Source organism: Canis lupus, chromosome 4 (assembly GCF_011100685.1).
Source record: "Canis lupus familiaris isolate Mischka breed German Shepherd chromosome 4, alternate assembly UU_Cfam_GSD_1.0, whole genome shotgun sequence".
Lineage (NCBI taxonomy): Eukaryota > Metazoa > Chordata > Mammalia > Carnivora > Canidae > Canis > Canis lupus.
This window is the reverse complement of record NC_049225.1, coordinates 2,668,849-2,694,257: the sequence shown is the minus strand read 5'-3', so window position 1 is coordinate 2,694,257 and position 25,409 is coordinate 2,668,849. Positions and strand designations below refer to the sequence as shown.

At 39.5% G+C, this 25,409-nt stretch overlaps 1 long non-coding RNA gene across 2 annotated transcripts in view; it reads left to right on the top strand.

Moving 5' to 3' along the window:
• The window catches only part of LOC102151928, a 48,128-nt gene that overhangs the window by 3,403 nt on the left and 19,316 nt on the right, over nucleotides 1–25,409 (top strand). Inside the window, exons 2-3 of one of the 2 annotated variants that reach the window (XR_005357725.1) lie at nucleotides 12,817–12,991; nucleotides 18,539–18,629. This is a non-coding gene — a long non-coding RNA (uncharacterized LOC102151928). The remainder of the gene's footprint in view (nucleotides 1–12,816; nucleotides 12,992–18,538; nucleotides 18,630–25,409) is intronic. The other variant, XR_005357726.1, reaches the window with a different exon arrangement.

The window sequence follows — 25,409 nt, the reverse complement described above, 5'->3', positions numbered from 1 at the left end:
AACTTTTACGTCTGTGAGGTGGGGATAGTAATACTTACCTCAACCAACAGGTATGATTTGATGAAATAAGATAATGTGTGTACAATGCTTATTACAAAACTTGCTACGTAATTGTTACTTGTCAGAGTGTCAGGAATGTCAACAAGGCCAGTCCATGTACTTGAGATACAAAGGTGAGTTGGGAGGCAGAGAGAAGCAGTGCCAAGCAGTGGCCTCCTTGGATTGATTGGTGGGGAGTCTGAGGAACAGCTTATCCTGGTGGGATTGCATTCTCTGTTGAGGTTGTATGTTTGCATAATTAAGAAAGAACATATAAGTCAGAAACTGATTTAAGACATCTGAAGGTTCACCCAGGCACCCATACTAGACTGGTATACCAGTCACCCCAGTGCCACAGAGGATCAAGGATGAGTCCCTGGGGAATATGCCAGCAAGGCTGGGATTAGGTGATTTCATGCTTGCTCCTGTGCTAAATCCTCTGAAGACCTGTTCATTCAACTACACCACTCAATTTCAGGAGAGAAAATGCACTGATAGTGTGTGATCCACTTTGAGGATCCCCAAAGTGGGCTGATAACATATCCTATCCCCCTGTTATCTCAAAAGTAATACTCTGGCCCAATTTTGGAAGGGCAAATGCTATTTTCTGTTAGAATCACTTAATCACTTAAAAATAATTTTAGTAGAATTACATACAAAATACAAATCAGCATAATTTGCAGACTTACCAAAAGCCCCATAATTATGGTAACATTCATTTGATTCATATTATACAGGCATATTTGAGGATCCATTTTGTGTCACCTACCAAAGTACTGGGGAGTCCTGCACAGGGGGCTACACTGCCTGTAACAGTTAATTTTATGTATCAATTTGATCATGATATGGAGTGCCCAGATTAAACATAATAATTTCTGGGAGTGTCTTGTGAGGGTGTTTCTAGATGGCATTAGCATTTGAATCTGTGGACTCAGAAGATTGCCCTCCCCAGTGGGGAGGGCATCATCTAATTGGTTGAGGGTGTAAATAGAACAAGCCCCACCACCTCACCACCCCAACCCCTGCTTGAGTTGAGGTACTGATCTTACCCTACTCTTGGACTAGAATCTACACTCTTGACTCCCCTGGTTCTCAGAACTTCAGACTTGTACTGGAATTATGCCACTGGCTTTCAGACAGCAGATCATGGGACTTCTCAGCTACCATAAATATGTGGGCCAATTCTTCATAATCTCTATATAGAGGTATAAAACATGTATAATATTATTCTTTCTGTTTTCCCAGAGAACCTTGGCTAAGACCCTGCCCATTTCTCATCCACTGGTCTGCCAGTGAGGGTCCCTGTAAAAGGAGAGGACAGAGTAGTTTCCACCACTGGGACAAGATAAACTGTGATTTCCAAAACCCTTTTTCAATCAGGGCAGATGTGTCCTGAGTCACATTTGAATGTTTCATTTCAAACCAGAGAACAAGGTTATAGTTATGCAGTTTACTATGTTCCCTTTTTTGGAATATGGGCACACACAGCGATTTTTTTAGAGATTGGTTGCATTTTGATAGTACCAGGGTTGTTACAAAGCTTTCTAGCCTCTTCTTGCATTAGGCATTTACAGTAGTTCCCTTGCTGTGACTGGAGTATATCCTCCTGACTGGAGGGTGAAGTATGGCGTAAATAAAGCCCCAGGAAACTCCCTTCAAGTCTGATAAAGCAATAATCAAAATTACCCCCAAATAGGGTGGAGCGATTAGACCATTGTGTATATTAATCAGTAATTAGGGAGCAATGAGGGAGCACCCAGCTGTTCTCTGCATGTGGTGGAAATTAGGACACTTCTCTTCTGAAGGAAGATGTCAAACTTAATTTACTGTAAGTACTTACATTGTTTTTCTTTTCAACAGGCAAGAATGAAATGTAAGCCCTAGTCAGTTGTGAGGTGATGAGTCCCCTTGCTGGGTCTGTTCCTCCAACTTTCTGTCTCCATCCTGGGCCACACAACCCACCTCCCTAGTGCCCCTCTGCTCTGAGGTTCTCTTGCCTCTCCTCCCCACCCCTGTCTTTGCCACCAGGACCTACGGCCACCAGTAGGAAGAATGATTCTTCCCCTTTCACAGGGAAGAAGGCCTAGCTGAATAGCTTTTTGGACTTTGAGAGAATTGTCAATATATTGATGTTCCTGTCTCTTGAAGTGGAAGAGGAGTTTACAAAAGGGGTAGAAGAAAAAGTTGCTAAAAAAAAGAGCTGAAATTAAGGTCTTTAGGGTAGGGGTTTACAGGTAAAGTTGCTATTTCTGGTTCACATAGGGTATCAATTGAAATAACGCTCCCTACTCCTTAATTATATTCACCTACTTAAGGGTAAGGCCTCAGTCATATTAGATTAAGGTTCACATTAACGACCTCATTTTAACTTCATTACCTCCATAAAGATCCTATCTTTAACATGTCTTTATTAGGGATAATTCACCTCAAAACACCTTGCAAAACATTGTAAAGCTGCATCAGCCAAACCAGTCTTTGTTTTGGCCTTTTTTTTTCTTTTTCTTTTGGTTGACACGAGAACTCTGTGCATGTGAATGCCTCTGTTTCTTTACTTTTATAATTTTTATTTCCTTATTAAAATTCCTTTTAAAAATCCCCAAAATTGTTTTGGCAAAACTAAAGAGATTTTTATTTTTTATCTGTTTATTGTTTAAAGTTTTAAATTTCTTATTTTTAAACAGAAGGGGGAGGGGCAAAGATAGAGGGAATCTAAAGCATGTTGAATATAGAGCCCAACATGGGGCTGGATCTCATGACCCTGAGATCATGACTTGAGCCAAAATCAAGAGTTGGATGCTTAACTGACTGAACCACCCAGGTGCCCCATAAAAGTTTTAAATTTTAATTCCAGTTGGCTAACATACAGTGTAATATTTGTATGAGGTATACAATATAGTGATTCAGCAATTTCATATATCACCTGGAGCTCATCACAAGTGCATTCTTTAATCCCGATCACCTATTTCACTTATCCCCCCTTCCTTCCCCTTTAGTCACCATTGGTTCTGTATAATTAAGAATCTATTTCTTGATTTGTCTCTCTTTTTATTCCTGTTGATCCTTTGTTTCCTATATTCCACATATGAATGAAATCATATGGTATTTGTCTTTCTCTGACTGACTTACTTCATTCACTAGAGCATAACTAGAGCATAATTCTCTAGATCCATGCATTTTGTTGCAAATGGCAAGATTTCATTCTTGTTTATGGCTGAGTAATATTCCATTGTATATTCCACATATTCTTTATCCACTCATCAGGTGATGGACATTTGGGCTGTTTCCATAATTTGGTTATTGTAGATAATTCTGCTATGAACATTGGGGTGCATGTAACCCTTTTGAATTACTATTTTTGTATTCTTTGAGTAAATGCCTAGTAGCACAATTTCTGGATTACAGAGTAGTTCTATTTTTAACTATTTGAGGAACCTCCATACTATTTTCCAGAGTGATTGCACCAGTTTGCATTCCCACCAACTATGCAAGAGGGTTCTCCTTTCTCCATATCCTTGCCAACACCTGCTGTTTCTTGTGTTGTTGATTTTAGCCATTGTGATAGGTATAGAATAATATCTCATTGTGTTTTTGATTTGCATTTCCCTGATGATGAGTGATGTTGAACATTTTTTCATGTGTCTTTGGCCATCTGGATGTCTTCTTTGGAAAAATGTCTATTCATGTCTTCTGCCCATTTCTTAATTGGATTATTCACTTTTTGTGCCTTGAGTTTTATATGTTCTTTATATATTTCAGATACTAACCGTTTACCAGATATGCCATTTACAAAATCTTCTCCCATCCCATAGGTTACCTTTTAGTTTTGTTGATTGTTTCCTTTGCTGTGCAGAATCTTTTTAATTTGATATATTCCCAATAGTTTATTTTTGCTTTTGTTTCCGTTGCCTCAGGAGACACATCTAGGAAGAAGTTGCTATAGCCAATGTCAAAGAGGTTATTGTCTGTGTTCTCCTCTAGAATTTAATGGTTCTAGGTCACACATTTAGGTGTTTAATCCATTTTGAATTAATTTTTGTGTATGGTAAAAGAAAGTGATCCAGTTTCATTATTTTGCATGTTGCTATCCAGTTTTCCCAACACGATTTATTTATTTTTTTTTAATTTTTATTTATTTATGATAGTCACACAGAGAGAGAGAGGCAGAGACATAGGCAGAGGGAGAAGCAGGCTCCATGCACAGGAAGCCCAATGTGGGATTCGATCCCGGGTCTCCAGGATCGCGCCCTGGGCCAAAGGCAGGCGCTAAACCGCTGAGCCACCCAGGGATCCCAACACGATTTATTGAAGAGACTATCATTTTCTCATTGGATATTCTTTCTTGCTTTATTGAAGATTTATTGACAATATAGTTATAGGTTCATTTCTGCATTTTCTGTTCTATCAATCTATGTGTCTATTTTTCTGCCAGTATCAAACTGTTTTGATTACTGCAGCTTCATAATATAACTTGAAGTCCAGACTTGTGGACTCTAGATTTGTGTGTTTTCCATTTTCCAAGATTACTCTGGCTATTTGGGGCTTTTTTGTAGTTTCATACAAATTTTAGGATTGTTCTAGTTCTGTGAAAAATGCTGTTGGTATTTTGATAGGTATTGCATTATTTTATTTTTTAAGATTATTTATTTATTTATTCATGAGAGAGAGAGAGAGAGAGAGGCAGAGACATAGACAAAGGGAGAAGCAGGCTCCATGCAGGGAGCCTGATGTGGGACTTGATCCAGGGATTCTGGGATCATGCCCTGAGCCAAAGGCAGACACTCAACCACTGAGCCACCCAAGCGTCCCAATAGGGATTGCATTAAATATGTAGATTGCTTTGGGCAGTATGGACATTTTAACAGTATTTGTTCTTCCAATTCATGAGCACAGAATATCTTTTCACTTCTTTGTGTCATCTTCAGTTTTTTTCATCCCTGTTTTATAGTTTTAAGAATACAGGTCTTTTACCTCTTTGTTTTTTTTTTTATTATTATTTTTATTATTCCTAGGTATTTTTATTATTTTTGGTGCTATTATAAAGGGGATTGTTTTCTTAATTTCTCTTTCTGCTGCTTCATTATTGGCATATAGAAATGCACCAGATTTCTGTACATTGATTTTGTATCCTGCAACTTTACTAAATTTATCAGTTCTAGCAGATTTTTGGTGGGTTTTCTATATATGGTATCTTTCATCTGCAAATAGTGAAAGTTATACTTCTTCCTTACCAATTTGGATAATTTTATTGCTTTTTGTTGTCTGCTGTGGCTAGGGGTGCCAGTACTATGTTGAATAGAAGTGGAAAGAATGGACATCCTTGTCTTGTTCCTGATCTTAGAGGAAAAGCTTTCAGTTTTTCCCCACTAAGGATGATGTTAGCTGTGGGGTTTTCATGTATGGCCTTTATTATGTTGAGGTATGTTCCCTCTAAACCTACTTTGTTGAGGGTTTTTATCATGAATGTTGTTGTACTGCCAAATGCCTTTTCTGCATCTGTTGAGATGATCATATGGTGCTTATCCTTTCTCTCATTGATGTGATATATCATGTTGATTGATTTGAGAATATTGAACCACCCTTACAGCTCAAGAGTAGATCTCATTTGATCTTGGTGAATGACTTTTTTAATGTATTGTTGAATTCTGATTGCTAGTATTTTGTTGAGGATTTTTTGCATATACGTTCATCAAAGATATTGGCCTGTAGTTCTCTTTTTTACTATCTTTATCTGGTTTTGGTATCAGGGTAATGCTGACATCATAGAATGAATTTGGAGGTTATCCTTCTAAACTACAGGGATTTAAAAAATTCCTTTTTTTTTTTAGAGGAAAGGGATCAGTAATGCACACCATGGCTGAGTTGGTTGGTACCAATGGGTTGTTTCAGTTTAGAGAGCAGAGCAGACCTGGTGAGCCAGGAGAGCTGAAGGATAGAAAATTTAGGAGGAAAGGTACAGCTCCCGTAGAAGCCATGCCTTTTGTCATTGCAATTGCTCTCAGCTAACTGGAGTTGATTGGGTAATTAGTTTGCAAATGTTGTGTTTGATGCTATCTTATATATTTATATTTCTTACATTCTACCCCAACTTGTAACCAGGATATAGCCTTGTTTTTCTAACTAGGATATAGCCTTGCTTTTCTAACCAAGTGCCTTTATGTACATGGTTTCCTCTTCATCTGATGACTATGGTCTCATCTCTGTTGGACCAGTTCCCTACTTTTACTTTGAGCAAACGTTCTCCAAAGACTTGTCCCCAGACCAGCAAAGTTAGCCTCAGCTAAGATTGAATGAGAAGTATAAATTTGGGGGCTTTACTCAAGATCTGGTGAATCAGAAACTCTGAGATGGAGACTAGTAGTATATAGTTAAATCTTCCAGGTGGTTTTGATGTATATTCAGGTTTGGGAGCCAGGGCCTTAGGGTAGTATTTTCCAGGTTCTCTTCTCCATGAGGCATTTCCTGATCCCCAAACTGGAGGTAATTTCCTCTTAATTTGATTTCTAGTGCTCTCTGTATTCCTCTAGGGACAGCTATGATCCAGTATTCTACTTTCCTTCATGGATGGTAAGGTCCTTGAAGGCCATGTCATCTCACCTTTGAATTCCCCACATGATCTGCCCATGTGCTCAGACAGTATTTTTGAGATGAATGAACTCTGAGTATGCATGTATGTATGTATGTATGTATGTATGTATGTGTGTATTTATTTATTTAAATCCTGTGTATTTAAATGGTTTGTAGCATGCTTTAGAGAGGAGCCAGTTTTGCAATGGCCTACTTTGTATTTGCCACCAGCCATTTTGTGCTTACCTCAGCATGTGAGTGAAACTTCCTGTTATCTTCAGGTTAAGATGCAGGCTCCTTGGAATGGCCCCCAAATCTTCCACAATCATGTCCTTACTCAGAGGTCCAGGGCAGCCTCTTTCCACCCACTGGCTGGACAAATGAAATTCCTCTGAGGATTCCTAAACCTATTCTGATCTCTCCTACCCTGTGCTGTGTGCCATGTGCTGTTTTCTCTTCTGGAACACCCTCTCTTGCTTTGTGGGCTTGTTCACTCCTGCTTGGCTTACTTTAACTTATGTCATTGCATTTTTTAAAAAATTATTTATTTTTTATTTGAAAGAAAGAGTGAGAGTACACACACAGAAGTGAGGGGAGGGACAGAGGCAGAAGGAGACAGAAAATCTCAAGCAGGCTCCCCAGGGAGTGCGGAGCCCAGTGTGGGCCTTGATCCATCCCAGGACCCTGAGATCATGACCTGAGCCAAAATCAAGAGTTGGATACTCAATCAACTGAGCCACCCAGGTGCCTTCTTATTGCGTCTTATTCTTTAAAATGTCTGGCTGAGGCATCACCTCCTCTGGAAATCCTTTTTTGATCATTGGCCCCCGGGTTAGGTTGGGGGCTGTGTCCTTGCACTCCTACAGAGCTTCTTAGTGCATCTTGTTACCCCCTCTATCTGGGGCCTTCTTGGCCACAGGGTCTTTGACTGCAGGATGTGTCCCTTCTAGCTCAGTTCCTTCAACACAGCAAGGCCTCAATAAGTAATTCCAGAATGGGCAGATAATGTTCTGGGAATGAGGCTTAAAGAAAACGTAAATAACCTGTTGAATGCCCTTCCTACCCTCTTCCATCTGTCTGTCCTGCATTCTACACTTCTGACTAGCAGTCCTGTTTGCATTCAGTTAAACAGAGTTTACTTTCTTTACAACCTTCCCTGGAGGTGGGACTACTTCAGTGATTTTGCCAAAGCATATTTGTGCATATACAAAAATATATCTTGGAGAAGAGCAGCTGCTACCTGGGTTCATTTCATTCTGAGTAAATATAAATGGAAGCATATTTTTTTTTCTGTTAAGATCTTTTTATCCAACCTGAACACTAATAAATCAAGTCATATAATTAGTATTCTTGGGAATCAATCATGTTAATTCATGAGGTACCTGGGTGGCTCAGTCAGTTGAACATCCGACTCTGGATTTTGGATCAGGTCATAATCTCAGGGTCGTGGGATGGAGTCCGTGTCAGGCTCCACATTGGGTAGGTATGGAGCCTGCTTAAGATTTTCTCTCTCTCTCCCTCTCCCTGTCTGCCCCCCAACTCATGTGTGTATACTCTCTTTCACTCTTCTCTCCCTCTCTCTCTTTCTTTCTCTCTCAAAGAATGCTAATTCCATTTTATGTATAAGTAGCAACTAAAATTCACTGAGCCTCAACTCTGGATCAGATATTTTCCTAGATCCTGGAAATGAAAATCAGCTTTCTCCTGCCCTCATTTTCTGGTTCTCTTTTTCATCAGACATACTCTCTGCCACACTTGTGGGTCTAGTAGTAATTAAAAGGTATTCAGTCTCATGGAATTTACATATAAGATGCTTTCTGAACAATTAATCATACATGGATTCCTATGCCTACCCCAGTATCTGGCAATGGATACTTGAAGAATAAATAAATGAATAAAACTATAAAATCGTGGATAAACCAATTTCAAATGTTTCTATACATTTCACTTAACAACTAGTAGCTGGTTTTATCAGTGCATGTGACTTTGGGGCTGACAAGCATTCCAGAGAATGCCTCCAATATGCATCTTCTTCATGTATTTCTTACTCTCCTCCTTTTCCTTTCTTCCTTCATGTGGCAGATGAGTTATTGGTTCGAATCCAAGCTAGTACACCTATCTAAAGTTGCTTTTTAAATTTCCTCTCAAACTTCAAAGCCCTGGTTTTACAGAGCCATCTGATTTCCTTGATAATAGTAAAATTTTAAGTATGGCTCCTCTAAATTCAGCAGGATCCTATGAACAAGTAGCTTTTGGGCTGCTGTCTCTGACTGGGGGATCCACAGGTTCTGAAGGCCAAAGGGCCTGCCCTTGTGAGTGTCCCCTGGAAGCTGACTGCAGACTCACCAAGTGCTCTCTGGTGGAGGACACACAATCCCTCTTCATTCCCTTACCTCCACTCTTAGTAATACTTTGCACAGCTATATTACAAAAATTTCTCCAGAGCTGATGAAAATCATTGCAAGGACAAATTGAGGTAACAGCTGGAGAAAGATTGTTTGTGGATCAGAGATGCAAATTGGCCATGGCATTGGGTAATAAATGACTCAAATCTGTGTAAGAGGCTGGGGTCATGCTTATTCCAGCCCTGTGCACCACACTGGTGAGAGATAGACTCTGGCATGGATTTATCATGGAGTATATTAAAAATGTCATTAGTGAAAAATTAATATTACAAAACATTTTATAAGGGCTGAAGCAATCATCTCAATTTAATAACACAAGACAGTTCCCATAAATACCCTTTATTTTTTCCTCAAGCAGAAAATGAGGAACATGTCAGGATTATCAGATTCCCTCTCTCTTTCCAAATTGCAAACTGCAATTGTTGATCATTTCATTTCTTTTTTCTTAAGTTGGGTCATGTTGTTGGCTTGTGTTGTGTGACAGGTCATGCCTTCCTTTGATTTAAAAACACAGAAGACTCATGGCCTTTGGAGGTAATGGAATTGCTTCTCATTGGTTGAAAATCATAAGCTTTGAAGATGGATTTTTAGGGAGACCTTTTCTTGCTATAAGTACTGAGCTATGTTTATATCCTCCTCTCCTGTGCTTTGAAGAAGGAAAAAGAAGACATTTTGAGGAAGCTCATAGCTTAACAGCAAAAGGCTTAGAAGTTAAGGAACATTTCCAAAGATACCTCCTTGGAATTCTGGCACTTCCACAAAGTAGCCAAGGAAATGATCTCACTGGCCTCATTTAAACTTTCTCCTTGAGTGAAACCCTTGAACAATGTAGGGATTAGGAATGCTGACCCCATACAGAGTCAAAAATCCATGTATAAATTTTGAGTCCCTCAAAACTATTGCCTATAGTTGACCAGAAACCTTACTGATAACAGTCAGTTAATACAATATTTATATGTCCTATATTATATTCTTACAATAAAGTAAGCTAGAGAAAATAAAATGTTAAGAAACTCATAAGAGAAAATACATTTACAGTTCTGTAGTGTATTTCTTGAAAAAAATCTGAAAATAAGTAGACCTGCACAGTTCAAACCTATGTTGTTCAAGGGACAACTGTATGATATGCTAAAATTATGCTAGGAATTGAATGGAGTGATAATAATAATAAAACTCAAAGGAACAAATCTGAATTAAAAAACATTTTTTTTAAAGATTTTATTTATTTATTCATGAGAGACATACAGAGAGAGGCAGAGACATAGGCAGAGGGAGTAGTAGGCTCCCTGCAATGAGCTGGATGCAGGACGTGAATCTTGGACCCCAGGGATCACGCCCTGAGCCTAAGGCAGATGCTCAAATGCTGAGCCACCCAGGTGTCCCCAAATCTGAAGTTTTAAACAGTAAAGAAAATCTCAGACTTACATACTGAAAGCAATTTTAAAGATCTTATATTTTTTTATGTAAGAGAATGCAAGATTGTTGGTTTTGCCCAGAGTGGTTGGGAGTAGTTGAGAATTGGAATGAGAAACTAGGACTTTTGGGACACCTGGGTGGCTCAGCAATTGAGCGTCTGCCTTTGGCTCTGGTTCTGATCCCAGGATCCTGGGATCAAGGACCACATCAGGCTCCCTACAGAAAGCCTGCTTTTCCTTCTGTTTATGTCTCTGCCTCTCTCTCTCTGTGTCTCTCATGAATAAATAAATAAAATCTTACCAAAAAAAGGTAGGACTTTCAGTTATATAGAGTAAGAGTTCAGAGCTCAGATGGGAGTCAAGGCAAACCTAGTGAAGCAATGAATAAATAATGCAAAAAATTCTAAAACAATAACACGAGACGTTATATAACCAAGCAAAAAAACATGTGACACTAGCAGAAGGAGTGAGGACTTCAGAGCAAGAGGAGGCCAGTGACATTGGAACTGAAGCTGTCCAGAGGTGGAATTTGAGTTCTTGTTAAGGATGATCTGGTGGGGAAGGGTAGATGGTAAGGAAGGAGGCTAGTCTAGATTTGATGAATGAGCAAACCAGTGAAAATTCAATGACTAAAACCATGAATGAACACTTAGAACAGGAAATCAATGAGATATAGGTGGGAGACAATAAAGGTCTATGCTCAGTGGAGCAGGTCTCTGTTGCGAGATAAATTTGACAGAAGATGTGGCTTTAGCACCTCTCATGTGCCTTGCATTGAGAGTAAATGTACAGGGTGAATAATTTAGTTCTGAAGATGTTTACATTTGAATGTCAGATCTGGAACCAGAATCCAGCTCTCCTAAACCTAAGCCTAAGGACTTTTCCACGGAAGCAAATGTCTTCCTCCTGCTCTGTCCTCTGGTGGTGCGTCCATATGCATTTTCTTCTGTGTAGTTCAAAGACCTGTATTCTTGCTTGCCAAGTTAGATAAGGAATCTGGATGTTGTCTCAGCTTGGGACATCAATTAATTAGGAGAAAAACACATTTAAAAAGGAAACCCCAAGATGACAGTGATGATGATTGGTGTTGTGGATAGCACAAAGGGGTCAGTGTGTGGGAGGGAAGGAGAAGTAAATACTATAGAAATAAATTGCTTCAGGGAAGGAATTCTTCAGGCCTCCTATTTTATCTACATGCTAATAAGACCTTCCCCTGAAACAGTAAAGAATTCACTTTGGTTAGAAATTCCAAGTTTTTTCCCAAGTGATCAGGCTGATTGCTCATGTTCCCCCTATCCCATCTGTAGCTTTCTTCTCTGCTGCTAAATGATGTGGCAAATTGACATTTCTTCAACAGCACAGGAAAAAAACAAAACGAACAACCCCCCCCCCCAAAAAAGCCCGACAACTTGTTTTTTATTTATGCACTGCATTTTCATGCTCTGGGGCATACATAATTTAGCAGAGACTTGAAATGAAGGAGAAAGCATTCAAAGTCATGTGGGGATTTGATAATACGATTGGATTCAAAGTTATTTGTATGATTGGAAATAATTAATTTTCTAAACCTCCTTTGTTTCTAAACAGAGGTTATTCATCTATAGGTGTGCAAGTGACCCCTTGACAGTAAATGAAGCCCTCAGAGTGTGGGATTTTGGCCAGGTATTTGCTAATTCAAACCAGGCATTAAATGTCATTCCAGTTCAGTGTCCCAAAGGGAGCAGAAGCCATTGCAACAGCCTGTCTTCCAGGGAAGGAAAAAAATTTGGCTTGGGTTTGTAGAGACCTGGGTCCTAATTCCAGCAGATTATTCTATGTACAATGTCTTCATCCTTGGACTTGCTATCCTAGGGCTTGCATGTCAGAGTTGTCAACTCAAGTGTTGCTAAATGCATGATAAGCTAGTTGTGGGATCTTGTATGTTTGCCTCTCTGGGTGTCAGTTTTCTCTGCTGGGAGATAAAAGTATCTTTATTGGTCATAGTTACTGCACTGAAATCCTAGATTTAGGCCTTTTGAGACTGGAGCTTATTTTATTTAATTTTTATTTTGACTCACTCTGATAAAACTGTTAGCTGTGGCATGTGACGTGTGAATTGAAAGGTCTTCCTAATGATTTTGCTCATGATGAAAATTCTGAGTAAGGCAACCTCTAATTTTAAAAAATTATATGTAGATAGCTATGAATTATTACATGTAAGAGATAATACTAAGACCTGTGAAGTAAAATATTATTTAAAAAATGAACAGTTTTCCATTGAATGTATGGCAGGTCACATTACCTTGATCCATTCAGCTTTATTTCTAATTCTAAAAATTAGTCAAAATGGAGGATTTTAACATCTAGAAACTACATTTGTATCTTTTTTTTTTCTCTCTCTCTCCTGAAAGAAGAGCCAGGAAAGTGCTTTGGAACCCTAGAAGGGAAACTGCTAATTTCTCCAACCTGGGTTTTGGTCTCCTTGGAATCCCTGCCAGTCTCCCCTGGAAAGGATAGGAGTACCTGGATGTTGAAAAAGTTGAAGAGTACCTGGGTATTGCTTAGCAGTAGCCCTGCTCATGTAGAAGAGTGAGTATACTCAGATTCTTTCTATTTTGTGTATTTAGAAGGAAAGACTTGAGGACCCTTAAAGCATGGATTTCTAGGAAGAAGGGGGGCAGTGTCTGAGAGGAAGAGCATGCCATTGTTCTGGACCAGTGAGAGGCAAGGCAAGTGAACATATCAGAACCAGCCCTGAGTCCACATGAGAAAACCTGCTGGTTTCCTGGGAGTAGCTAGGTGTGGCAATAGGGAGATCCAGACCCTAAATTCTGCAGCCTCAGATGCACATTGGATTATTGAAGGAGTGGGTGGACCCTACTGTAAAGAGCCTCTAGGCAGGCAGTCACTCCCTAGAGACTCAGATCCTGCTGTTGGTGTGGGTACAGTTCACACCTCCCATAGGGATGGAATCTTCAAGAGGTGGTGAGTAGGTTCTGGTGCTAGCCCTGCTTCAGTGATGAGATCTCTGCCCTCCTCCCAACCCTCACCCCCACCTGCTTTGGGGCTGCTAAAGTGCCCAGAAATTCTGGGGGTAAAAGGCATATCAGCAGTTGATAATGGACTAAGCCACCCATGTGCTTAGGAAAAGAATATTTTAATAAGGAGACTGCAAGTCTTCGAGGGGAGACTAATTGTACTTTTCATGGAGACATCTTGTGCGGAGTAGTGGGTTGGGGTCACTTCTTAGATAGTGCAGCCTGCCAGATTTTACAGGTACCTAGGTTTGGTCTTCATTATGGACTAAAAACTTGGTGAAGGATTTTGTTTTGTTTACTGCTGAGCCTTATCAGCTAGAACAGAGACTAGCTCACAGTTGGCACTCAAATATGAAATAAATGAATCAATGAGTGGACTTTGGTTAGGGCTATCAGATTCAACAAATAAATATACAGTAAATTTGAATTTCTAATAAATGAATACTTTTAAAGGTTTAACTCTAAATATTGCACAGACATATTTACATTATAAATTATTTGTTTTTTATCTGAAATTTGTATTTAAGTGAGTACTTCTATTTGATCTGGCATCATTTTTATGAGGTTCGGTATTCTTGCTGGCTTCTTGCTGCCTCCTTATTGAGATTCTTAAGCTACCCTTTCTTGGAGAAGGGAGGTGGATGACTGGCATGTGATTTTCAGAAAGCAGAGGTTTGTCATAGACCCAAGTGGGTTTTTTTTTTTTTTTTAATTTATGATAGTCACAGAGAGAGAGAGAGGCAGAGACACAGGCAGAGGGAGAAGCAGGCTCCATGCACCGGGAGCCCGATGTGGGATTCAATCCCGGGTCTCCAGGATCGCGCCCTGGGCCAAAGGCAGGCGCCAAACTGCTGTGCCACCCAGGGATCCCCCAAGTGGGTCTTTTACCCATATCCTACCAGCCTCTCAGACAGTGAAGATTTTGCACCTGCTAGATAATGTGTGTGACACACCTGTGCTGCCAGTTCCTGAGGGAACCATGCCTTGGGGACCTACAGAGTAAACTTGATGATTATTTTCTATTGCATGTCAGTGAAAACAAGTGAAGTTGGTATTTGTTTCACCTTAGGCTATGAGGTGAGTCTCTACTCAAAAGGGAAAGGATGACAGTATATCCATAAGAAACTTCATGCTCTGTTCTATAATAATAATTAAGGAGAAACAGGTAAAATTGGGGGAAAAATAGCCTATGCTAAGAAAATACCTTTCAGAGCTCCCCGAAATATGCCACATTGGCTCAATTTCCTATAATCTTAACTACCTTACATATTCTTCTTGGTTATCTAGGAATGGTAGCTCTCTCAGCGTGCTTTCTTGGATCTGCTTCTCTACTTATGCTAGCTGAGCTCATCTCCCATAGTTTTAGCTGATTAATTACAAATATAATATCCCTAATTCAGACATTCTCCAATAGACGTGCAAGGGAACACCAGCTATGTGTGAGCAAAATGCTGAGGGATAGTTTTAAAAACTTTTTTTTGAGGAGACATATAATCAAGTACTCCAAAAATAAATATGTAAAACTTATGATAAAAGCAATGAAGAAAGTAAAGAGAGTGCTCTTAGACCGACTGAGAATACTAAAGAAGATTGGTGTGAAGGGAAAGAAGAGAAGGATGCTGTGAAGACATGCCTAGGCCAGATCACATGGAGCCTTAGAGAATACATCGAGTATTTTATTATCATGAGAGTAGTGGGAGTCCATCACAAGGTTTTAAACTAGAGAACGAAACAAGCAGACCACAATTGGAAAAGCTTATTCTGGTTATGGTGTGAAGAATGGATTGAAGGTCAGTTTTGGATATAGACAGGGCTAGTTAGAAGGCTTGAGCAGTAGTCCAGGTGAGATAAGATGATAGTATTTTAGGATGATGGAGACTTCAAACCATTTAAACTGATGAAATAAAATCATTAAGTAGAAAGAGAAGAAAAATGCAGGAGAAGAGGTCCTTGATTGTGTAAGTAAGAATCTAGCAAAGGCAAGAGGAAATGGGCCCACAATATAAGCTGAGGAACTGGCCTTACTTGGAGAAGGGACATACCAATATGGAGAAACAGACCTGTTTCACCTCCAAAAGATGCGTTTGGTACTAGAAAGTTGAGATCTCTATTCCTGTGAAGTAGGAGATGAGGCTATTCAACTCCTGAGAGTAAAGGGAACTGCGCAGTACTGGCTCCTAAGTGGATTGATTGGGTAACGTTGCTCCTAAATGAATGCCACTAGTGTTTACTAGGGGCATCCAATCAGAAGGGTAAATTGGAACCCACACTGAACTAAAGTCTTTTGTTGGATGATTAGAACAGAGGCAGCGTAAATGCTTCTTTGTAAAACTTTCTGACATGTAAACCATTTGTGTTTTGTTAGTCCCAATATTTTTAGCATATAATAATCCATTTCTATAAGTAATATATCTAATGCAAAAAAGTTAGAATTCCCCTAAAATATAATTAATTTTATCAAAAAGCTAAAAAATTAGATTGGAAAAATTATTTGCATTATATAATGTGGTGATCATGAAAAAAAATGCCTGCACTTTCTTCATTTTTATGCTTAAACCTGATTAGTAGTTATTATCAACAACAAAAACTCTTTTCTGAAACCACTGAATTGGAATTAACTTTACAATGGCATATCTGATGTTAAGAATGTGAATGACCAATGTTAATGAACAAAATATAACTCATTTTGGGTCTTTTCTTAAGACTACGTCTTTCTTTTAAAAGTACAAAGAAAAGTAATTATAAATACCAATATTTGAGGGAAAGGTAAAAGTAGAGCTTTTCATTGAATAAGAATAAAGTATTTCAGAAAGGTTAGTTTTTCTTGTACCCTGTATTAAATGAAGCAGGAATTATATCAGAATGGTTTTTTTCCTCCTCATTTAACAATTTTCCATTCATGCAGAATATGTACATTAAAACTTTAAAGCTACTATGGTCATTTGCCTTAATGTGAATGCTCTGAAGTTAAATTGGGGGCTGAAAAATCCTTTGTTAACTTTGTCCAAACTCATGTCAATACAGAATTACTTTTTGGCTGGTAGAACAATTCCATAAAGACTTTTCAACTAGTTTGCTGAGATCTGTGAGCAAGTTCTTTTCTCCAACATTCTGATGGTTTTTGTTTTGTGGGCTTTTTTGGGGAGGCTTTTATTAGGGGCTGCCAGTCATATGTGTACGTGAACTTGTGTTAATCATGGTGCCAGAGGTTTTTGTTTTTGTTTTTGTTTCCTGCAGAGAAAACAAGTATATTTCTTTGTAATTGTGACCACATCAAGTAAGATGATGGTGGTAGAAAGATGCTGAAATTAATAACAGTGTGACACATAGGCATGCAGGACCTATTAGAATGTAGGAATATTCACTACATGTGGTCACCAAAGTTCATCAAGTAATAATTTACTGAACACATACTAAATTCTGGGCACTGTGCTGGAAGCTAGGGAAGATGAACACATATTTTGCCCTTAAGAATCTAGGATATCCAATAGATGGCTTGGAAGAACAGATGGCTCATGAAATCCTGATAATTTGAAAAGGCACAAAGTGGGAATGATGTTAGCTCAATTTGTTAAGCAAATCACCTAGTGAGGAAAACTCAGGAAATTCAGTCCTCTGTCCCTTCACAAGGAGATGTGGAAATTTCCTTCTGTTTCTCTCCTCTCAAAAGTTGTACAATCTTCTTCCTCACCATTAGAGTTTCACTTAGTTATTACTTTTTGAAGTCTTCCCTGGATGGCTGGAGGAGGTACTGTCTCCATCTGCATATCCCACACTAGCCCCCACACAACCTTCACCTTCCCTCCTCAATCACCACATTTCTTCTTCAGATTGATGGACCTGTCCAATCCTTTGTTCACTTCATAAACTTCACTAATAGCTACTTTTCTGTGCTTTCTTTTTTGAACTTGAGAGCAGCATTAATAATTTCAGATTCTAAGATGTCTGAGTGTGAGCTCCATACCTGTCTGTTTTTTGTTTGCATGGTCTTCAGTATGCTGTTATGAGATAAACACATAATTGTTGATATTTATTTAATATTGATATGAGGCTAACAGTCCGAATAGGATTCAGAATAGTACTAATGAGCAAAAACTTGTAGTCACTTACTACCTTTTAAGCGCTATGTTAAGTGCTCTTTACGTATGATCTTATTTAATCATTCTGATAATCCCGTGAGAGAGTTAGCTCCACTCTACACATGATAATAAAACTTAGGCCACACAACTAAAAGTGAAAAACCTTGGATATGAGTCCAAGTTTTCCTGACTCTAATCTTGAATGCGTAGCCACTGAATGTGTGAAGTTATTAGCGTGATGGTAAAGAGCAGAGAGAGACTTGGCTATCAGGCCATCCTACTCTGCCTCTACAGCAACTGTGTGACCCGAGTTACTTAAACTCAGTTTCCCTACCTGAAAAAAAAGGATACTAAGTAGTACTTGTTGTCTAGAGGCTTTTACAAAAAATAAATGAGTTCATATATGTAATAAAATTCCTTAAATAGTGCCTGGTAATGGTAAGTGCTGTTGGATTTGGCAATGATATGGGTACTATCAATCTTGTTACTTAGCTTTTCTGGTGCTAAAGTGGTAGAAACAGAAGAAAGAAGCAGATCTATAATGTGCTTACCAACATGCTCTGAGATCACATGACACATATAGCAGTGGCAGCACAATAGGGTATTTTATTTAAAAAAATATTTATTTTAGAGGGAGAGAGAGACAAGTGGGAAGGGCAGAGGGAGAGGGAGATGATCTGAAGCAGACTCCATGTTGAGCACAGGGCTTGATCTCAGGACCTTGAGATCACAACCTGAACTGAAACCAAGAGTCAGATGCTTAACTGACTGAGCCAGCCAGGTGCCCCAGAACAGTAGGCTATTAATGAAGGCTTGATGAAACTATTAAGGGGACAAGTGGGTAGAATGAAATGAGAGGGCAGTGTCCCTGTCTTGTGCAGCTATGATGCAAGTCTTTGGTTTAGTGATGTTTTATCAAAGTAAAGAGGAAACAAAACCCAAGAACTCTTCAAGAGTCATACACATAGAAGCTGCAGAGAAGAATCTGAAATTCTTGTGCTGTTTGTCCTAATCCACAGCTTAATTCTCTACAGAGAAGCCAGAAGCTGGTACTCCTGTGGAATGCCACATGAAACAGCAAGTTACTGGTATAACTGATTGGATTAAGGGGTAAGTACTGGGCCTGAAGGAAGTCAGTATTTTATAGACTGGGCTTCAGGAAGGCAGCCTGTGAGAAATCTTGCTGTGAGCGACAATTCTGACTGGGATGGCCTCTGTGTGGAGTGACAGCCCATCACCTTTCCTCCTGCCCAGAATTTGAATGTAAACACTTCAGAGAGGAACACTCAGACCAGGGAGAAGGCAGGAGTCTCCTTTGAGTCAGGAGACTCCACACTGCAGCAGAATCCCTGAGCTAGAAGGACGAGGATATAGAACAACTGTGACGCAGGCAGAGCCACAGTGGAGGAAGTTGAAACCCTGGGGTGGAAGATTGAGACCCTGGGGTGGATCACCCCAGGGATATATTTAGAACAAGAGTTGCTTTGTGGCTCTATCCCTGACACTGCTGAACTTCCAGAGGCTTCACTGAACTTGAAGCTGGATTCCTGTGATTTGTTAATTTATTGAGTCTCTGCACAGCTGATCTTTCCATCTGGGGTAACAGGCCTTGATCTTGACTCTGCGCCTTGTGATCTGTAGCTCCCTGGACAGGCTCATTCACAAACACACTGGATCTTTCATTCTGTCTAAAACACAGATGATTGTTGCAATTTTTTGTTTGTTTGTTTCTTTTTTCTCTTCTGGGACTCTGCTTAAAAGTACATTATTGCAATGACTTCTGGTCCAACCAGCCAGAGACAGGCCAAACTTTGCAAGTGAAGGTCACAGTCTGTCCTTGCTGCAGACACCAACCATGAGCTCAGGGGTCCCTAGGCCTCCTGTGCTTCTAACCAACTGACTACAAATTCAGGGGTTCTACCTTCTCAAGACCCATAAGTCACTAGAATGACTCCTAGAACTCAGGAAAAAGTTATACTTACTATTATTACAGTTTTATTATGGCGGAAAGGGTATATATCAGCACCTGTCAAAAAGAGAAATGGTTAGGATGAGGTCTGAGAGGTTCTCAAATGTGAAACTTCCCTGTCCTTTCCTTGTAACGTCAGGATGCATCAACTTCCCAGCACATTGTTATTTAAGAATATACACAAAGAATCGTTAACCAGGGAAGCTCACCAGAGCTTAGTGTGCAGAATTATTTAGGTTTCATTCTCAAAGCATAATTGATTGAATCAGTGGCCATGTGACTGAACACCATCTCCATCCTCCCTCCCCTTTGTGGATACTGAGCTGATATCACATGGCTCACAATCCCCATTGCCCTAACATGGTGGGTCTTTCTGGTGGGACCCACCGTCTTCTAAGTCTATCACTAGCATTAACTAGATAGTTGAACCCACCATCTGCCACCATGATAGCATAAAGTATTGGGGCACACCCTAAAAACAAAGACATCCCCATTACTGGGGTACTTCCAAAGATTCAGAGACTTCCTCCCAGGAACTGGGGACAAATGGCAGCCAAATGCTTTATAACAGTTCTCTCGTTCAATTTTTCTACTATGACATTAAAGAATAATATGAATTAAACACAAGAAGTTTACAAGGAAATATTTTGAAAACTTAGGGATCCATCTCCTTATGAAATTTGGCGAAAAACACAGAGTAGGTGATATGAAGAATTTCAATTAAACAGCAGAGAAATTGTTTGTCCTACTGAGCTGGGCCCTTGAAGAGTGTCTGAATATGGTGTAGGTGAGGGGAGGCTGAAGAAGAGGAGCTCTTCTATCCCCAGATCAGAGGAGCTGACCTCATAATGAGCTGGCTCTGTATACACAGCTGCTAAGACTGTGATAATTATGGGCTGTGTAGATAGCATAGGCCACCAAAGACATACTGCAATCCAAGAAACACTGAGTACATAGGGTGGTCTCATTCACTGGAGGTAGAGAGGGGACTCCTCTGAGTTCATGTCCCTGAATTGGGCCTGAATTGCCAATGCATTAGTCCCATGACCTTCAGAAAGCATTTCCTCTTCCCTAAGAAAATTTCCAAGAAAACCTCAGTATCCTCCTCCATTAAAAAGAGAATGCAGCCCTGCCATTATGATTTGCTATAAAATACCTCATGGGGTTATTTCATTTTGCAGAGCAAATGAAAGGTAGAAATGGCTCTGAAAAAATAGATGTAATTATTATTAATTTGTTGGGGATCTTTGACACACATGATTAATTCCTTTGGGTTTAAAGGTTAAAGGCTAACTTCCAAATTCTCAGTGTTAACTTATTAAAGCCTTAGCCAAAATACCTTTGCTCAGTTAGCCTCTGCAGGGTTCTGATGGCATCAGGCCCAGTGGGCACTAATGCAGGTAGGTAGAGAGGAAAGTGGTTCTGGACCTTGAAGGTAGGAAGCCAGGGGGCACTGAGCACCTAGCTGTAGACATTAAGAGAGGTGAGCCCAAGCACCTGCTTCACAGCCTTGCCTTAGCTTAGCCTTGGATACAGACAACCCTCACCCAAAATTACAGCTTAAAAATAAAGGGAGTAGCAACTCTTTCTGGTTACCATGCTTGTGTTTCATTCCTTACTTGCCTGTTTATTTAGTTTCATTGGCTTTTAGTCAGAGGCAAGTCTGTAAAATATTTGGAATAGAAAATAAAGTAGGACACTGAGAACTCAAAGGGACAGAATATAAATAGTGAATATAATTTCCCTGGTCAGTTATTTCTTGTTGTCTTTATTTCTTTATCAAAGGCACACTCTCAGAGGCCTAACTAAGCAAGCCCTCTTGTTGTCCTCAAACCTTGATGAAGTCACCAACCTTCCTTCATTTGCAGGGTCTTAACAAAGAAAGGAAAACTAGGCCAAAAATATAAATGACGCCCATTTGTAGGATCCTGAAGGAATGGACAAACTGGCAACAATGGGCAGGCAACTCTCATGGGCTCGTTTTTCCCTGATAACTATGCTTTACTTTAAGAGTCATCCGAGGATGACTAGTCTAGGATCCCCTAGACTAATTATTAAACAAATTATTAGAAAGGCCAAAAGATTTATGTTGCAAATTTAATACATTTGGATATCTCCCCTCTAAGAACTCATTCTTGGGACTGTTTTGTACAAACATCTGTAAGATGTTTTTCTTAAAAAAAAATGCTTTCCGTTCATATCAGTGGAATTTTTCAAGTATGATGGGAAGGTCCTAGAACGCAGGAGTTACAGAGAGACTTATTTTCCAGCTTGTTGGGGAATGTTGGCAACCCATCTTTTAACATAGTGCCATTCAGATTATGACAACAAGGAAGAAAAGTGGGATTAAAAAAAAGAAAGAAAAAAAATAAAAAAGAAACAAAGCACTTCATATGCCTAGAAATGACACTAAGGTGTTGTCTTTTCACCAACATTAATACCTTACAACTCTCTTGTTGTTGGAAAGAGAATTTCCAATGACTGTTTTGAAATGATCCAGAAGATGTTTTTCACCACCATAAAATATATTTTTACTACGCCAGTAGCACGGGATGAGACAAGACAACACAGCACAACACTACACAATGAAATACGTCTTTAGTTGTACATTATTTAGCCTAAAATGCAGACTGCTAGAATTGATTAGTTAACATGAGAAGAGCAGAAAGACTTGTATTCTGGGTTAGGGACACCCAAAAAAGGAATTATAAATTCTTTGAAATGGAATTGAGATGATCATTATGCTGCTAACAGTTTTGTGGAGATGTTGAGGCTAGCAACAGAGGAAAAAAAACCACTAAGGAAACAAAAATAGTATCTTCTGTTTAAAATAAGTGGTGGTCATTTGTGTAAAGTGGTATTGTCTAGGGCCAAAGAATGTTGTAGGACTTCTCAGACCTGGAGGACCTTTCGGGGAGCAGAGAGAACATTGGTTGAGAGCTGCTCCTTCTCTGGCCTGATAGCACCAGCTCTGTTCCAGTGCAGGATTGGCGAGTGATGTTCAGTGGGTTGGGGGCATTGATGTGCCTGTGTTCTGCAGGGAGACAGATGGGATTGAATCTCCATGACCTCAGACAGGTTATTTAACTTGAGTCTCAGTTTTCTTATCTTTCTTAGCTTTAAAATGGAGGTAATAGGACATACTTCATAGGTTTATTATATGTATGAAACAATGCATGTATAAAACACTTAGAGTACTGACATTTATGGTGATGATGATACTAGTTATTGTTGTTGTAATCATCATCTTCTCTCTTCATCAGTGGTTGGACAGAGCCATTGCTTCTTTCTGAGTACTGAGGAACAGAGTGGCTGGTATTGATAGGGCAGATCATTCTACGTAATAAGGAGTGGGTGAATAGTACATCATTGAAATCCAGTCTTTTTTTGCCACAAGACATTTCTGAACAAATATTATGAAGCATTATCCTAAAGCTGTTTGTAATTTCCCATGGGAACACTATCATAATTTAGTTCTGTAAATGTGAATTGAGCACCAGTATGTCCCAGGCATTGTGCCAGGGGCTGGCAAGATAGAAGGAAGAATAAGAGGATGCTTTCCCACCCCCATCCCTACACCTCATCCCAAATTCACAGTCAAATGAGAAGAGCAGGTCATCTAGAAACTAGTTACCTGAATATAGGTAAGATTCTGGCCAGTGGAATCAAGAGCCCAGGACTAGCTTTGGAATCAGTCTCCCTGAGTTTGAATCTCAGCTCTACCTCCCATGACAGGTGCCTTCCTAACATTTCCACACCTGTTTTTCTCTGTAAAATTGGATTAATAAAACTTTCATTATGTGAGATATTGGGAGGATTAAATGAGGTGATCCCTGTGTTTGGTTTGCAACCCTCTCCAGAGTTGCCAGGGTCAACTAAAACTGCCCCCTATACATGAAGGACAGGAAGAGACCTAAGAAAAAGACAGGCCACTCCACATGGTATGTGGGAGTTTTGATAAGCAAAATGAACTTATGTAGGAGGCTTGTCTTGGGTGGCAGCAAGATGAATGGATCTCCACACCCATCTGCCAAATCTTAAATCTAAAGGGGTCTTAACTGGGTTCAGTAATGTATAGCATATGGATGTTCTCTTGCTCTTTCAAGGCTATGTCCTCGAAGCAGCCTTTGGAAATGGGAAAGGCAAGAGGTACCCATATTTCAAAGACGGGGACAAGGATGAGGAACCTGAGTGCCTGGGTCCACCTCATGCATCATTTGGCAATCATGTCTTTTCGCTAACTTTCCACAACCACTCTGTAATAGAGTATGTAGAGCCTACCACACAGTAAACTCTCAATATGCTCAATATGTTAGATTTCCCATCTTTATTCAATTGGAGCACAGAGAAAATACTCATATATTAAGATAGAGGGAATAAGAAAGAAAATTCCTTTAGATTTTGTTGCTGTTGTTTTTTAAGTTAGTATGATAGGATTTGGATTTTTGGAGGAAAATGGAACAAAGGAGAAGGATGGAAAGAGGGGGAGACAGGTGGAAAGAGAGAGGAAGAGAAAGAAAGAGAAAAGAAGGGAATGAGAGGGATTAAGAGGGAGAGAGAACTTTCCAGAATGAACAGTGGCCTGTCTATTGAGGGAACAGCATGGATGTTGGAAGCTGGACTGGAGGGGCTGAGCAGCTGGGTGTTTTAGGTCAGAGTACAGAGACCTAACATGTATACACTAATGTTGCTTTACTATCCAGGGATTCAACTTCAATAAAGGAGAGCTTTGTGCTAGGCAAGAGAAAGATAGCATGGGAGCCTGGGTGGCTTAGTCCATTAAGTGTCTGCCTTCAGCTCAGGTCATGATCTCAGGGTCCAAGGATTGAGTTCCATGTCGGGCTCCCTGTTCTTGGGGAGTCTGCTTCACCTTCTCCCTCTGCCTCTGCCCTCTGATTGTGGTCTCTCTCTCTCAAAATAAAGAAATAAAGTCTTAAAAAAAAGAAAGCACAACTAAAAACCTATGATTGTTTAAAATGCCAAAATGCAGGCCCAAGTCTTATGACATGGGTCTAAATAGACATTGATTATATAAGAAGACATCAACTATTTGGATGTACTGAAGAGGCAAACAAATACCAAGAACAAATAGAACTAACACTAGTGCTAATATAGATAAGGGTTTAATGAGAGTTTGCCTCTATAGAATTTAGAAGGATTTTGCTGAATAAGATTTGCAAAGATTTGCATATTTGTGTAATAGTAACCTCTGACATTTTAATGTCAGAATTCATAACATTCCTTTGATTTGAGACCTACCTTCAAAGATGAGATCTCCAATCATTTGCTTCAAAGTAGCCACTACAGCATGGAACTGACAGGTCATATGAAAATTCCATTTTGAGTAAGTGCTTCATTATTTCCTAAGGTAGCTGCACCATTTTACATGCCCAGCAGCAATGCATAACGGTTCTATTGTCTTCACATCTCACCAGCATTAGTAATTGTCTATCTTTTTGATTATATCCATCTTCATGGGTATGAAGTGGTACTTCATATTGGTTCTTAATGACTAATGATGTTGAATGTCTTTTCATGGGCTTATCGATCATTTCCATATATTACTTGGATAAATGTCTATCAAGTCTTTTGCCCATTTTAAAATTGGGTCATTTGTGTTTTTATGGTGGGGTAGTAAGATTTTTAAAAAATATATTGCGAAATAAGTCTCTTAAGTGACATGATTTGAAAATATTTTCTCCCATTTTGTGAGTAATTTTCACTTTCTTGATGGTGCTATCATTGGAAGCAAAACAATTCTTCAGTGTTGATGTCAGATATACATCCTTCCTTCCTTCCTCCTTCCCTCTCCCAGTCTCTCCTTCCATCCTTCCCTCTCTTATCCTCTTTTTCTCTTTTTTTTGTCACTTATGCTTTTGATGTCCTATCTAGAAAATTATTGCCTAAATAGACAGTCATGA